We start from the raw sequence: 12,032 nt of genomic DNA, 5'->3' as shown, positions 1-12,032 counted from the left end.
TTGCTTTCAATGAGAGCATAAAATGCACGTCTGACCCAAATTCTTCCTGCCAATCACAATTTCCTGTATAGAAAGAGAAGGTGAATTTATGGTGATGTCTGTCTTTATTTTTATTACCGCAGCACCCACAAGCCTCCGTTTTGGAAGAGACTGGGCTGTGCTAGGCATTATCACAGAATCATAGAATGGTTTGTTTTGGAAGGGACCTTAAAGATCATCTAGTTCCAACCCCCTGCCATGGGCAGGGACACCTTCCACCAGACCAGGTTGCTCAAACCCCCATCCAACCTGACCCTGAACACTTCCAGGGAGGGGGCATCTACAACTTCTCTGGGCAACCTGTGCCAGTGCCTCACCACCCTCACAGTGAAGAACTTCTTCCTTATACCTAATCTAAATCTACTCTCTTTCAGTTTAAAACCATTACCCCTTGCCCTATCACTACACTCCCTGATAAAGAGTCCCTCCCCATCTTTCCTGTAGGCCCCCTTTAAGTACCACTTAAAGGCCACTCTAAGGTCTCCCTTCTCTTCTCTAGGCTGAACAACCCCAACTCTCTCAGCCTGCCTTCATCGGAGAGGTGCTCCAGCCCTCTGATCATCTTCGTGGCCCTCCTCTGGACTCGCTCCAACAGGTCTATGTCCTTCTTATGCTGGGGGCCCCAGAGCTGAACACAGTCCTGCAGGTGGGGTCTTATGAGAGCAGAGTAGAGGGGCAGAATCACCTCCCTCGACCTGCTGGTCACGCTTCTTTTGATGCAGCCCAGGATGCAATTGGCTTTCTGGGCTGCAAACGCACATTGCCAGGTCATGTTGAGCTTCTCATCAACCAACACCCCCAAGTCCTTATCCGCAGGGCTGCTCTCAGTCTGCTCATCGCCCAGCCTGTATTCATGCTTGGGATTGCCCCTACCCACGTGCAGGTCCTTGCACTTGGCCTTGTTGAACTTCAGGAGGTTCACATGGGCCCACCTCTCAAGCCTGTCAAGGTCCCTCTGGATGGCACTATAAATATGTGTTATATGTATATACGTACATGTATTATAAATACACAGAACAAAAAGGTTGTCCTTTCAGAAAGCCTGTCCTCTACATACTGGAGAGGGATGACAGAGGATACTGGTAGAGAGGGTGCAAGGAAACCACAAAACAATATTGTTCAACACACAGAGCAACCAAACAGTTGTTTTTATAGGTGCCATGGCAGAGTAGAGAAATGAGGAAGTTGAATGAGAAGTATGAAGCTATGGATGTTTAGGGAGCTCCTGCAAAGTGTGACAAAGCCTGAATTTGCTTGTTTGAAGCTCTAGTGAGTGGTGTGATCTAGCAACACCTGCACGTCCAAGGTAGAAGCTGATCAATGCAGGAAACAGATCCATCAGAGAGGGTGTCCACAGGCTTGAGAAGTGGTGTGTTAGAGAAGAGGGAGGTGGCAACGGGATTCAGAGAGAATGAGTGGGCAGAGGAGAGTTGATCCCATGAATCCCTTATTTTATCCAGGTTGTTTTGGGGGAAATGCACTCTGTAGAGCGTTAACAGTGGTCTGCAAATGAGCTGATCTGTCAAGTTAGCATTTTACAATGGCATGTTAATTCCTGCACTTCTGTGAAAGAAAGTTACATATAAATAAAAGCTATCATCCTGTTCTTTTATTTGAATTTGTTTATAGACTATGGAGAAAAGCTGATGGTTGCATATTTACCACACAACAGATGTTCATAGTTCTCAGGCACATCATCTGCCCAATTGCCCATGGCTTTGTCTATTCCAATTATTTTTTCCCATATGTACACATTGGGTCGCATTCCAGCTCTGAGACAAAGAAGGTTTTATTTTTTGTTCCTCTCTGCAACTACTGAGGTCCTTTGGGCTTCTCACAAGGGCTGTCACATCCCAAAGAAGAGCCCTGAAAACATGCCCGTGGCAGTAACCTGTAAAGGAGTGATTGACAGGCTCCCAGCCAGCAGGTCTGGTGATACCTCTGCTATGAAGCCTTCCATTTTGGGCATGACCCTCAGCTTGTCCATGTTGCTTTACCCTAGGAAGGCTGCTATACCTTGGATATTCCAGCAAGGCTCCCTTGTACTGACTGGGAGAGAACTTGGAAAAACTTGTCCCATGAAGTTGCTGTGCCGGCTAAAGCGGGTAGAGTATATGGGCGGAGTCTGAGCGCAGGAACCGTGGAGTGCTGAATGCTGCCCAGACAAGCAAAAATGTTTTTACTGTCATAAGTAGCTGAAGAATTGCTGTCTTCCCTTCTTTTCTGTAATGATAACCATAGATGGATCTGGCTTCTCTGTGAGATAAGGGTTGCCAGTGAACTTCAACGCTGAGAAGGAGTTGGGAGATGCGCTTCCCTGAGAAGAGAAGGTGCTGCTGGGGACCTGCCTGGTGATACCTTGGCTCTTCATGAAGCGGGCTGACCTGCCTTCCTGGGATTTGGAAACAGGCCCCATATGTTTTTCTTGCATGCTGAGCTAATGCGGTGCTCAGCTTCCCTTTGTGTTTCTGTGTCCTTGGCAGAAACGTGTACTGAGTAGTGCTTGCCTGCGCTGTTCTGGCGTGAGCAGGTGAGGCAAGAAATCTCGGACCAGCTACGCTTCTTGTAGTCAAGCACTGAATCACAGCAATGCAGTCCTGCAGGGAACTCAATGTCATTTGAATGCAGAGTAGTGCTGCGAAACGTTGCACGGAGCAGAGAGAACACAACTAGCTTGGAGCAGCCGGTTTTGACATTGGACAGACTATCAGCCAGGCACAGTGTAGCCAGCCTGGGATAATCAGCCATGCTGAGAGGCAAGGATAATTAGGCAGACACAGAGATACCCTGCAGATACCCTTCTGCAGCTCTTAACTATTCTTAGAAAACTTTTCCTAATATTATAGCTTATGTATTGCTCACTCTGAATTAAATGAATTCTTATGTTATCTGTCACATATTCTTGTTTGTTGGAAGCTCCTATCATATTCTCCTGAGTCTCCTCTTTTCCAGACCAAACAAATAGAGAAAAAAATTCAGCATTTCCATAGATGAGGATGTTTTCCTCTCAAATTTGTCTGCACTTTTGGTAAAATATGGTGTTCCAAATTGCACCCTACGAGAAGTTTCACTGATGCTTAATGAAAGTGAATAATTACTTCCGATGTCTGACAAGCATCAGTCTTATTAATACATCATTGAATGAGCTTTACTTTTTTTGTTGTAGCATGTCATGGTGTTGAGTCATATTCCACCTGGGGTCCTCCGTAACTCCCAGCACTCATTTTGCAGTACTCTTATTGTACCAGTTATTTCTTATTTTGTATTTGTTCATTTGATTTCTCCTTCCTTTACTTAGTACTTCACATTTGCCTTTATTGAATGTCTTGGCTTGATTTAAGGCTGTTTATTCAATTCATCAAGACCGTTCTGAATTCTGAAAGAGTCTTTCAAAGCATTCGCAACCTTCCCCAGCATTGGCACCTTCTGCACTGTCCTTTCTATGAGCTGAGTCATTAGTGAGGATTCTGAATCGACCTGGTTTCAGGACAGATCCTTAGGGGACCTCACTTGATACATCCGGATACGCTCAGTACCTGTGGGAGGAAAAATTGGTGTTTGAGCATAAGCTTTGGTCTTAATTCAGAAACAGCAAGGCATTAGGGCAGTTCATGTAGCCATTTGAAGTGAAGCCTCAGCTTCATAAAACAGGATGAACTGGAATACACCTGTGCGTCTTTTGCGCAAGCCATCCTGTTCCTTCGCCCTGCCTAGCATACAAACGCCACGCGCTGCCTTTGCACCATGAATCCGCACAGTATCTCGAAGGGGGTTATAAATATACATCCTCCTTCAGTTTGATAAGTAAGAAGAGGATGCAGATGGGTGAAAACTGTTCCAGTGAAGCTCGCGCTCTCGCTCGGTGCATAATGAGATCAGAATGCAGGCAGGAATGTGTGGAGGAGTGGAGCTGGCAAGGATTCACCAGCCTGAATTATTCTAAGCCTATTCCATCCCTAATCAAACCTTTTTTTCCCTTTTTTTTTTTTTTTGTGAGTGCGTGCAAAGGTCTTTATGGAGATGTTTCTGTTTGAACATAAAATTCAAGCTCTTTTTAATACATGAGCAAATTCTAGTTGACAGGGTATTGCTCTTTTGGTGAGTTTTTGGTGCGCTGGGCTTCTTATCATAGCTTGCTTTGCTATGGTTATTTCAGAGCACTTGGCATTTCCCTGCTATGTAGCCAATTTGCTGGATGCTGGAAAGTATGAAGTTGGATCTTTAAAAGGATCCTGGATCATTTTTGATGCTAATATAAATCTAAAAAAAACCCCCAAGCAGAAAAGGGGGTGGGCAGAGCAGTATCACATGAGTTATCGAGACTTGTTTACATCCTGATTTGCAAAAGATACAGCTTGACCCAAGCGCAACCTTGAAATCTACACAGGGAGAGGAAATACTATGTAAATTAGAACAGCCAAAACAAAACAGGCAGACAGAAGCTCAGTGTACAGAACAAGCCGGGAAGGCAGGCTTTGCGAACACTTCGCTGTGGAGAAGAAATGTGCACAAATTCTTTTTCTTTTTTTTTGGGGGGGGAGGGTGTAAATGGCTGTGAAAAAAACCCTCGCTAACAAAAAATGGCATCGCTGGTTTTACAAGACCACACTCATTTTCCGTAGCGTAGGAACAGCATCTTTTCCTGCACCAACCATGCTGCGAACCCTCCCAGAAAGTCATGCCCTAAGGAGGACCGGATCAGAGCGCCCAGGGAAATGTACTTGTGTCCAAGCTCTTTGGCTGCAATTTAAATGGGGTTTAAAGGATGACAGTGATGTCTTGGGGGCCCTACCACGAGATAAAATACTTCATAGGAGTGAATGGATGTTGGTGGTGTGCAAGTCTTTTGTTAGCCTCCTGTGTTGGATAAAGAAGGGGGAGAAGCATACCAAAGGCTGTGGTTCATCCAGTTTTCAGCGGTCGTGGGGCCACGTGATTCACTGTCTCCACTTCTGCACTGGGACACGTTTGTGTGGCTGAACCATGAAGAGTCTGAGAAACAGATCTAGAGGAAAAATAATGCCATTTTTCCAGAGACTTAAAAGCTTTCCACCCCACTTAGGTTTTTGTTTGGGCTTCCTACGCATGCTCACAGACGCCCTGCATTGGTGGAGGCCCCCGGGGGGGGGTGCTGCTGGCAAAAGGGGCCCACCTGCCTGAGCTGGCAGAAGCACAACCTCCCCTAACACCATCCTTGCACTCCCAAAATTACAGCTGCGGTTCAGCCTCTCCACACTTCAGACGCTTCCTTGTATCATGCTCGCATGCTCCGAGCCCGCGTGCTCGCCGCTGATGTGTTTTAGAGAGCCGAACCACCCAAGGACTTCTACAAAGCAATGCATCTTCACTTTCAACTCCCTTGCAGGATCCAGTGACCGCAGAAGTAGCACGAAGGAGGCTGCAGGAGCGCGGCACCCAGTGCGGCACCCAGCTGCAGTTTGGCACGGCAGTACCCTGAGCGTGTCTAACCACAGCCACGCCAGGCTGCTTGGAGTCTGCGGGTGCAGCTTCCTCAGGCACTTAACCATGTTAGGAGAATGTTATTCCTTGCCTTGTTATTTGGAATTGATTTCAGGAGAGGGAAATTGGTTCCTGTGCTGACCTCTCTTGGCCTTTGAACCCACAAAACTGTTAATCTCTGAATTTTAATCTCTGGAAGGAGGGAACGCAGCAGTTGTGAGCAGTATTTCAAGCTTGGTGGAGTACAATTATCTAGTGCACTGTAGGCAATGGCAGAGCCAGTAGAAGTACAGCTTGTAGCCAGAAGCATGTTCACAACCAGCAAAGTTTAGGAGGCAGCAATGAGATAAAATGGGGGCAAGAAAAGACATAACTGCATGCCCCAGAATTGCCACTATCCTTCCTGAAATCTCCATTAGACAGGTTCTCAGCCATATTACTTTAGTGAAGTGACTGGGGAGAGCTCTTACCAAGCATAAGCATTGTATGATTCCAGGAACAGCAGGTTTTCTTTTGCCTGACAACGTCAAATTTCTTCCTCTTGAAGAAATGAGACTTGTCCATGGAGCAGTGTTGACGTGAGCTGTTGTGCTCAAACGTTTCATTCCTCAGACCATCCTGGGCTCACCAGGGGCTGTACTCTTCAAGCCTTTCTCAAGATGATGTGAACGGTCCACTTGGGCGGTCAAGTGCTATTCAGAAAGAATAGTGGTGCCAGAATTTGTTCATGTTGTTGAGAAACAAGAAGTATATTGTGCGTAATGATGTCTGCTAAACTTTTCATAGCCCTTGCTTGCCTGCTGTCTCCTACTGGCTACATACTCACACATGCAATGTACACTGTTACTTTTCTTTGTCAGAATACAAACCATCACTGTTTCAGTGTAAAATGACATTTCGGTGTATATATACATTTAAGCAAAGTATGTTTGCTATGGACACTAATTGGCATAAGAGTCTTGCTTTAAATGCATAGATTTTAATCCCAGAAAGCTTCCTCAGCCATTGAAATGTGAGCTTGTACAGGAGAAATCTGAAAGAAAGCATTAAGTGTGGGAAGAGGAATGAATTTTTTAAAGCAAAGGCAGGGAGGGAAGTTAAGGAAATATTAAGGTAGTCAGAGTTGTCCTTTATTCCATTCCACTGCAGGTCCGTCAGTTTTCAGGGGTTTGTGCACAGGAAAAAATACTATTCCAGAGGAGTGCTGGTGGCCAAGCCTAGCTCTCGCCTCCAGTACTGCTCTGTAGCAGCATGAAATGTGAAAGGAAGCTAACTGAAAAGCAAATGTCTCTCTCCATTGGAGACCACAGGGTTCAGTTAAGTCTGAAAATCTGGCTTTTTAGTTCATTCTCTCTTTGGATTTTGACCATGTGGGTGTCATCGTTTAAGCCCAGCCGGCAAGAAAGCACCTCAAGGCTGCTCACCTACTCCTCCCCGCCCTGGTGATGTGGGAAGGAGAAAATCTAATGAAAAGCTTGTGGGTCGAGACAAGGACAGGGAGGGATCACTCACCAATTATGGTCACAGGCAAAAACCAGACTCAACTTGGGGAACAAAACAAAATCAATTTAATTTGTTACCAATAAAATCAAAACAGGATAATGAAATGTAAAACCAAATCTCAGAACACCTTCCCCCCACCCTCCCTCCTTCCTGGGTGCAGCTTCACTCCCAGATTCTTTACTTACCCCCCAGCAGCACAGGAGGACAGGGAACGGGGGTTGGGTTCAGTTCATCACACGTTGTCTCTGCTGCTCCTTCCTCCTCAGGGGGAGGACTCCTTGCACTCTTCCCCTGCTCCAACGTGGTGTCCGTCCCATGGGAGGCAGTCCTCCACGAACTTCTCCAACGTCGGTCCTTCCCACAGGCTGCAGTTCTTCACGAACTGCTCCAGCGTAGGTCCCTTCCATGGGCTGCAGTCCTTCAGGCACAGACAGCTCCAGCACGGGCTTTCCCATGGCGTCACGGCCATCTTCGGGTGCATCCAACTGCTCCAGCATGGGGTCCTTCATGGGCTGCAGGTGGAGATCTGCTCCACTGTGGACCTCCACGGGCTGCAGGGGGACAGCCTGCCTCACCACGGGCTGTAGGGACATCCACTCCTCCGGCGCACCTCCTCCTCCTTCGCTGACCTTGGGGTCTGCATAGGGGTTCCTCTCACATTCCACTCCCCTCTCTGCTGCAGGTTTCCCCTCTTAAATCTGTTCTCCCAGAGGCACTACCACCATCACTGATGGGTTCAGCCTTGGCCAACGACGGGTCCATCTTGGAGCCGGGGAAGCTTCTAGCAGCTTCTCACAGGAGCCACCCCTGTAGCCCCCTCCCCTGCTACCAAAACCCCACCACACAAACCCAAAACAAGGGGAAATCTTTATTCCTGCTTGCACAGAAATTTATGAAAGAAATGGGAAATGTAGCTTCTTAATATTTAATTTGCTTGGTGATTAAAAGAAATTAGTTTCAACCATTGAGCAGTTTAGCAGACCTCCATTAATTTTTATAAGGAAATATTTGCCTGACTTCTTTCTGTGAATTTATATGAAAAGAATAATTATTAAATCTTCTCCCATCTGTGTGTTTTTGATAAGGACATCTCTAATGTGAATAATCAGAAACTGTATCCTAATCAAATGCTAATGCATTAAGTGTAATGTAGTCCGTACTTCATAAATAACATGCAGATTGTGGAGTTAAAATAGTGGAATGACAATGCCCAGAAGTATTTTGGATAGAAAATTTATTTTCAGATTTTCGAAGCGACCAGGCAGAATCAGGAACTTAATTCAGAATTTACTTAAGCATTCAGGTTTAAGCCATGCCAACTTATAGTGCCTTTGGAAGTCTGTGCCTTTCTTTTTTAATCCATTAGTGAAGAAGAGAACTTTTTGCATTCTCTGTTTTGAGACAGTGCTGAGATAATTTGCAGTGATAACAGTGTCACTGCAGAGCTAAAACGGAAGGACCTTTCTTTTGGTATGTGTTTAATGAAAAGTGTGATGTTTCCAAATACTGAATGACCAATGAATCAATATTTCCCCAATGTTTTTCAGACACAGAATGATAAAGTATTCTTTCAGATTACTGATTTCAGGTTTGTATTAATCTTTTTCATCACACCTTTATAAGTAAGGCTTTTGTTATTGCTTTTTTTTAGTACACTGAACTGGTAATCTGATCTTACTTTCTGAGACTCAAGCATCGTTCTGTAAATACAGCTTTGGGCTAAAAATTATTTTAATTTTTGCAGTTTCCATATGATTTTCATTGTTTGTGCCTACCACTAAATTATCTCAAAACATTGCGCCATGGCTAACGGCTAAATTGGGTCTCTCAGAGAAATGCTTAATTCTTAGGCAACATTTATTCATATATGATTTAATAAGACAGCACAAGAACTAGATGAATGTAATTTAAAAAATGAAAGTGGAAGGAGAAAATTACTTGCTTTCCAGCCAGAATTGAAGGGAGCATTTTTTTGACTGCCACCGTCTTTGCCTTCCCTGTGGCTCTTGCAATACCCCAGTGGAGAAGACGTAATAGTGGTGACTCAGCTATGGACAGTGTTCAAAACAACCCCCACCAGACGAGCATTGTATGAACCGATTGCTCAGGAGTGCTATTTATTGCTCATCATCCGTAGGGCTGTGCTGAAAGGAGACTGCAATTGAAATCGGGGCTTTTTGTGGTGCAACCTCCTCAGACCCACACTAAGAGATAATGGCTGCCCCAAGTGCTAGCAGGTGAAATGATAAAGTAGCTTATAAGTGGCCAGACCTCTTTACCAGATGGGGGTAGCTAGAAGACCTTTAGAAGAGTCCGAAATGGGGAATTCTAATTTGCAAGCTATTGCTGCAAGACTGTCTTTTCCCACTAATCAATCAATGAACGAAGAAGGAGGTAAGTTTTGCCTGAATTTCAATGGGTAAACAGGGTAAGTAAAGACTGCGTAAAAGACAAGGGATATGTCGACAGTTCCACACTGACCGGGCCCCCAGAACTGAGCTGTTGTTGAGCCAAGTGATTCAGATTCTGCCTGGGCTGGAGCTAGAGCAGCACAGGGCTGCAAAATCTCTCTGAGATGCTGGGTAAGGGCTGTGCTAAAGCCTAGCTCCTACAGCGCAGCACTTCTTGCAGGCGAGACCTACTTAATGGAAAGAAACCTGGAAAAGCCATAAACAAACTGCTCACAATGTGCAATGGACCTTGCCTGCAGTACAGGGCAGGTTTGTGCTGTGCTGGGTTTGCGCTGCATTCCTGTAGTGGATGACTGTCCCTCTGCCAATATTATTATTGATACTTTATATTAGATCACATATCCTAATTGTTTTCTGATTCCCCTGTTGAGAAAGACTTTTAGTCTTCCTTCACGTGTCTTGGTTTAGTACTGTAGCTGCACCTACACCTCTGCCCCCATGACGGTGTGTGCCCAGGAGGTTGCAGCATGTCCACTGTCTCCCTCCCAGAAGAAACTATGTGTGCGTGTGTTTATATCTCTGTATAGGGACAGCATGAGTAGGCAAACCCATAAAGAATTTAATTAGGTTAAGGATAAGTTTCAAAGAGGATATAAGCCTCTAAAACGTAGACATAAACAGAGCTTGCCATGGGGCATGTGTGTCCTTATGCTGCTGCTGAGGACACTGCAGAGGCAGCCACTGGCTTCTGTCTTAAAGACCAAGCTGTGGGCCAGTGAGCATAGCTTGCGACAAGCTCTAAACTCTGCTCTGCTCTTTCTGGCTGTATCTTTTTTTTTTTTTTTCCTCCCATGAAACAATAAGGTTTCACTTTTACTTTGGACTTCATCTCAAATTTATGTTGACCATTAGTCATACCCTTTAAATGAATCTATAAATAAAAATCAGACTGAAACTGTGCCCCCTCCCGCCTGCCGGTATGCTACATGCTACAGTAAAATGCTACTCCAGCAAACTCTTGCGTCTTGCGAAATAGTCTGACTCATGTTTTCTGGTTAGGGAAAAGGGAGTGGCATCCTGCAAGGGCTGCAAACCCCAGTGCAGCTCCATGTGATACAGTGAGTGTGCAGTATGGAAAGGAAAATACAGTCTTTGTTTGCTTAGCCTTATGGTTGAAATGTAATTAATGGCAAATGGGTCAAAAGTATGGATTATAAAATCATGGTGTAAGTGAAATTCATGTCTTAATAAAGAAGTCCTAAAATGTCTTTTTTTAAAATCAATGTAGGACTATTAAAAAAACCCGTCTAGTCTGATGACTGAAAATGTGCAGACACATGGAAATATTCTTATAGTTTCCAGATTATTTTCATTCCAAGGTGTTTAGAATAGCTCCATTTTAATTTTAAATTTTTGTTTTGTTTTGGGAGTCATTCCTGCTTAGTAATAATTTCCAAATTTTCTTATAAGCATGATCAAGATGTTACGATACTTAAATTCAATTAAATATTTAAGTAATCATCTCAGCAAAAAAAAAAGAGTAAATTCTGTCAGAACATTTTAAAAGTAACAAAGGAACATTTGTGAAAATCCTCCCCCAATATTACAGTAATGACAACTTTTTTTTTTCTTTTTAGATGTTGTTTTCTTTCTTTGTTAGATTTTTGATCAAGCCTCTTGCTATAAGAAAAAGATCCCAGAAATATGTAGGTCTTACTTTGTGTATTAATATATAAACCAGCTGTAATTTAAAAGACGTGGAACCAACCTCTGGCATTCAGGTTGCCTAATATTATCCAGTATAAAAAGTCTGAGCATTTCTTTGAGAAGCATTATTATCCCCACAGTTTACAGCAATCTTTATACACTTAGCAAGGAAAAACAACCCAAGAACAAACCAGCAAACCAAGCCTCCGAGGTTACAAACTGGCCTTTACTGGTCCAGTGCCACTCCTTTCAGATTTAACCAAGCTGTGAGATGTTAAAAATCACCATTTCCCATCTCTCGCAGGCGATCCTCAGGGAAATCCGGTCAGTCTGCTAAAATCACTCAACTCTGCAGAGCCCAGCACAGGCTGCCAGCACGCAGGAGCAGACACAGGGGAGAGCAAGGTGGCACCGTCCTCCCCATCCAGCATCCCACCTTCGTCTTACTCAGGATCTGGTCGTGTTGTTTTGTAACCCCACTTTTGGAGCAACTGTATGAACCCAGCACATGGTGCTAGAACTGCAGTACGATCTTTTGAGGATAATAGCCTTCTCCTCTTGTGAGCTGATACATCTTTTGCCCTGTTCCTCAGTGATGGGAACCTGTTTTAAGTAGCAAGGAATCAATCCTCCACAACAGAGAAAGCATGTTAGAAGTTGTATGCGCCACAAATGTTTTCTTTAATCTGAGTGTTTAAAAAGTCAGTCTAGTAATTAATATATGGGAGATGGTAAATACCCACACAGAAGCTAGAAGGATTTCAGAATCATGGTGGTGATGCAAGTTCTGTTCATTTCCATGCGTGCAGGTCTTGTGATCTTGGACTACATGGTCACATTTTGTCTCTGACAGCCTGCCTGCCACAGTGCACAGGCTGGATGCACAAGGGAGACAAATTAAGATTGCATGTG

At 44.4% G+C, this 12,032-nt stretch overlaps 1 long non-coding RNA gene across 1 annotated transcript; it reads right to left on the bottom strand.

Moving 5' to 3' along the window:
- Positions 1–3,402: 3,402 nt before the first annotated feature.
- LOC126040695 (uncharacterized) lies at positions 3,403–3,793 on the bottom strand. The gene is made up of 2 exons (XR_007506693.1): positions 3,708–3,793; positions 3,403–3,575 (listed from the first exon to the last, which is right to left on the bottom strand). It is a non-coding gene; the product is annotated as an uncharacterized LOC126040695 (long non-coding RNA).
- Between the last annotated feature and the right edge of the window lie 8,239 nt (positions 3,794–12,032).

Source organism: Accipiter gentilis, chromosome 7 (genome assembly GCF_929443795.1).
Source record: "Accipiter gentilis chromosome 7, bAccGen1.1, whole genome shotgun sequence".
NCBI lineage: Eukaryota > Metazoa > Chordata > Aves > Accipitriformes > Accipitridae > Astur > Astur gentilis.
The sequence above is the reverse complement of the archived record's forward strand: the minus strand, read 5'-3'. Positions and strand labels throughout refer to the sequence as shown.